This window comes from Triticum aestivum, chromosome 7A (genome assembly GCF_018294505.1).
Source record: "Triticum aestivum cultivar Chinese Spring chromosome 7A, IWGSC CS RefSeq v2.1, whole genome shotgun sequence".
Taxonomy (NCBI): Eukaryota; Viridiplantae; Streptophyta; class Magnoliopsida; order Poales; family Poaceae; genus Triticum; species Triticum aestivum.
In genome coordinates, this window is record NC_057812.1 from 12,451,872 (window position 1) to 12,456,876 (window position 5,005).

Genomic DNA, 5,005 nt, shown 5'->3' on the forward strand with positions numbered 1-5,005 from the left:
AAAAAATCAAAAGAAAATGATAAAAACTTCAAAAAATAAAATCCTTCGAGAGGTAGTTATATTACTACATCTACTAGTTAGGAAAATTTGAAAACTTAAATTTGGACATGTTTTGCAAAAAGTGTAGGGAAAATGTAAAACGACTATAACTTTTGCATACGATGTCGGAAAAAAACGTATAATATATCAAAAAATTCAGCACGAAAATCCGCATCCGATGGAGACCGCCCAAGGCTTGTTTGCAATTTTCTAGAATTCTCAAATTCCAAAAGAAAAAAAAGATATGGTCAAATTTAAGTTTTTTTAAAATTTTTTTGTTAAATCTGGTCAAACTACTTATTCAAGAAGTATTAATGTTACTACATAATTATTCAAGAATATTAGTGTTACTAAATAATTATTTCAATTTTTTGAATTTTGGTCAAATCTGGTCAAACTATGGTCAAACTGTGGTCAAACTATGGTCAAACTTATTCAAGAAATATTAGTGTTACTAAATAATTACTGTTTTTTAGAATAATAGTTTCAAACTCAAACAGTGAAATGTGTGACTTCATGCTCAAGCTAAACTCCCGAGGGTTAATAGGATTGGCATCTTACTATTGTCAGGAAAACAACAAGTGCAGACTTGGAAACGAGGAAGAATAGAACCTGAAAATTAAGCGTGCTTGGGTTGGAGTAGTGAGAGGGATGGGTGACCGGTCGGGAAGTTAGATGATTTGGAATGAGTGATCCACACTTGAGCAGTTAAGAGAGGTGATTAGAGACTAAATCACCAAATAATTCAGAAAAATTAAAAATTGAAAAAATAAAAAAATTCCAATTTTTTTAAAAAAAATCAAAAAAATACCTTTTGTACCGGTTGGTAACACCAACCGGTACTAAAGGTCCCCCATACCAGGGCGCGAGCTCACGCCACGTGGTGGCACTTTAGCGCCGGTTCGTGCCGAACCGGTACTAAAGAGGGGGGGCCTTTAGTGCCCACCAATTAGTGCTGGTTATGGAACCGACACTAAAGGCCCTTACGAACCTGTTTTAAAGCTCCGCTTTCTACTAGTGATGGTAGTCCTTGGCATTACTACCATTACTGCAGGGCTAGCTAGAAGCCTTGAAGTACTGAAGCACTGAGAGGGAGGTGGAGAAAAATAGACAGAGAAGCACGTGTATTGCAGAGATGGATGGATGGATGAAGGTGATGTACATGAGGCTGGGAATTCTTTATAATGCCTGCAATGGGGTATCATAAATGCAGTATGCAGGTGTGGTCCTGAATATGTGTACTATCGGTGTCCAGTAAATGCTGAATGCTCAATTTGGATCTCTACATATTAATGCTCTCTCTATGTTCCAGAAACACACGGATGCTCACTATAGATCTTATTGTAGTAACACACATCTTATTTATATGAATCCATTAATGCAACGTAGCTTGATCACGGATATCCCAAATGATTTGTGTGCACTGAATGCCCATACATATGTGGATACTCATTTTGGTACGTCTTATTTGCATTGGTGTTTTCTAAACATCATTTTGTATAACTGATTTGTTACTTCTACATCGCTTTGGGGGCTGATTATATTTGCCCTCATCAAGTCTATGATTGCTCATTTTTTCTTTCCAATTTTTGAGTAGTTACAGATAATTCTAAGGGAGCAGTCACTTAGTTAACTTGGCCACAGAATAATTTTTTTGTTAAAATATCAAAAATTTATATTTTATATTTTTGTTTTTCCAAGTCGATTATTGTCTGATGGGTTGACTTTTACAACAGTTGTATTCCCCTAGTTAAAAATCACAACTTATTTTAGGGATTAAACGATGCCAGCCGAACTAACATATCATCCGTATGCACTGTCAAAAAATATGCATGTTTACTGCCCACCACCTAAGAAAATCAAAAAAAAATGTTGTCGATACCAAGACGTCACAATATGGGTTAATTCAGTTTCGCTTCTCGTTACTACTACTTAGGGCATCTCCAGCCGCGCCCCCAGGAAGGCCTTCCCAGGCGTTTTTCTTTTGCGCCGGCGCCGAAAAATCGGTCCAGTCGCGTCCCCAGGAGCCCGATTTTCGCCGGCTTGGGCCGAAAACAGCGCCGGCGGACCAAGGCCGAACCCGGCACGCTGGGGGGCGCCCGGGCGAACTGTTTTGGCGCGAAACAGCCGCGGGCCCGCCGCGTCAGCGACTCTACCCTCTTCTCGGCCCTTCGTCGTCCTCATCGCCTCGTTTCCCGCGACGAATCAATGCCAAAGCTGCCGCGCTGCCGTGCCGGTCAGCCTGCGCCATTGATGCCTCACGAGCGGCGCAGTGAAGACCGGATGACGCGCGTCCCTCGCCCTCCCTCGCCCGCCACGCGTACTCACGGCGGCTCACGCACGGGCGGCGCCTCGGCCTATATAAGACGCGCCCCAGAGCACTCGGCGACTCGTACTCTCTCGCCGTTGTCGTTCCTCCCTCGCCTCTCTCTCGCCATCGTCGTTCCTCCCTCTCCTCTCTCTCGCCATCTCCAGCACCCATGGCCGAGCGCTTCCCAGGCGACGGCGCGGCGGCGAACGGCTTCGGCCGCCGCCATCTTCACGAGAGCGAGGCTCGCCTCCTTTTCGAGGCCGAGTACCCGGTCCCGCCGGACATGCGGGTACCCGGGGCGTGGAGGATCAGCGCCGGCGGCGTGCCGGTGCCCCCGATACCCACCGGCGCGGCGCGGCGTGCGGAGATCGCACGCATCCACTCGTCCCTGCCGCGTGCGGCGAGGGAGGGGCCACGGTACGTCCCCAACAGCCCGCTCTGGGAGCCCTACTTCCGCCGCCGTCACGCCGAGCAGCTCGAGGCCACCAACGGCGTCGAGCCCTCCGGCAGGCTCAACGCCGTCGGCCGGCGTCGGTGGTGGGGCGTGCCCGAGCGCACGTTGGAGGCCGTCCTCGAGTACATCGAGGGCGGCAACACGCCGCGTCTCGAGTACCCCTCTCCCCCGTCCTTCACACGCCGCAGGGGAAGCTCCTGGACCCCGAGGCGCATGGAGACCGGGGGGTCCTCCTCCTCGTCCAGCGGCTCCCCCTGCCTCCACCTCCGCCCCATCAAGCCGGAGCCCCAGGGCGCGCCTGTCAGCGCGCGCACCCGCAGCTCCGGCGTCCGCATCGACGACAACGCCTCCCCCACCGGCCGCTTCGTCCTCGTCGAGCCCATGCCGGAGCCCGGCCTCCCCGTGGAGTACGAGGAGATAGCCCGGCGTGGCTTCTCCGACGAGGACACCCTGCGGTGGGCGCGGGACGACTACCTCCGCGACGAGATGGTCCGGCAGCGCCGGGCCCTGGAGGAGATCGCCGCCCGCAAGGGTGGGCGCGAGGACGAGCACGGCATCGTGGTCCTCAGCGACAACGACGACGATGACGCCCCCGGACCGTCCAACCCGCCGCGCCAACCGGGGGAGGGATGCAGCAGGGACGGCGGAGGCGTCGGCGGGGGCGACGACGCCGACGACGACGCCGACGACGGTGACTACACGCGGTTCTACCGCCTCCTCGGCATGTAGAACTGCGTGGGCGGGCGGCGAGGCGGGCGGCGAGGGAGACGGCGGGGGTAGCCCGCGGTAGTTTTTCCCTTTTTTTGTAAAGTATGTTTAAATTTAAATGAACTCGCAGATGTTTGCGTTAAATTTGAGTCGTGTTTGTGCCGTATTTAACTTTTTTAAAATCCCGTGGGGGGCCGCGACTGGGGGGCACCACGCCCCCAGTGCGCGGTTTAGCGCCGGTGCGTCCTCAGGGGGCGATTTTTTGCCCCTCTTGGGGGGCCAACAGCTGGAGATGCCCTTAGTAGGAAGGAAAAGAGCTAGTGATCATAAGGAGGTAACCTGTATCATAGGTACATGATGCACACGTACATGCCAGATATGATATATAGACAGAGTTAATTATGATTATCACTCAATAATTTTTCTTTATGGATATCCAAATTTATGTTCAGAATCAACATTTCTACGTCATTCTTTTTTGGGGATTTTTTTACTTAGTAATCACATGGATATTTAGAACTTTCTTGTGCTAATTATGTACTCTCTTTAGCGTATGTTACAATGCATGGTTTTCTCGGTTACTTTAGAAAAGGCATGTCTTTCTCTATTCCAAACTTCTCATAGATGCAGTTAGGTTTCGTAAAAGTTTACAATGTCAGCCAACATGAAAAAGGATAAAAGTATCATCATTTGCACATTTTTTTAACCTGCTTCGCTATTTATATTTATATGGATATTCACTTTGCGATTTATATTTTCCCAATTCGCTACACAAGCGCAGAACAAAAGTTTGAGAAAATAAATGCAAACTGTGTAAAACAAAATGTGTAGGCACAAAATTAAAAATATAGTCTAACTCTGAACATGCCTATATAACCTCTTATTTGCATACGTTCTTTTAAACATAGCATGGACAGGGAGTCATTTCGCGAACCACATTACATTATAATAAATGAATTTGTTTTTTCTCGGTCACAGGGTAACTGTTATTTCTATGTCGACCAGTTGTAGCTTGAAAGAAAGTGTCATAAAACAATTATGTTACTCCCTCCTCCTCCATAATCTAGTGCGTATAGATTTTTCTAAAAGTCAAACTTTCCAAACATTGAGCAAGTTTATAGAAAAACTATTTATATCTACAATAGCAAATATATTTAACATGAAACTACATCTTATGATGAATCTAATGATATATATTTGTCATTCTAGATGTAAATGTTTTTCTTCACAAATTTGGTCAAACTTTGTGAGGTTTGACTTTTAAAAAAATCACTATACTACGGAAAGGGGGTAGAATATTTTTTGTATAGAAGTGTGCAACACACGTTTTGACAAACTCTAAGATTAATGTTGGATATTATTTCTTAGAAAATTAACTATCTAATTCTCGTTAAACAAAGAATCAATAGTCTAGGAAAATGCGAGCACCATTGTCAAGTCTAGGACTTGAAACCTAGATGGGCTGGGGATATCATTGTCCTCCTAACCATTCA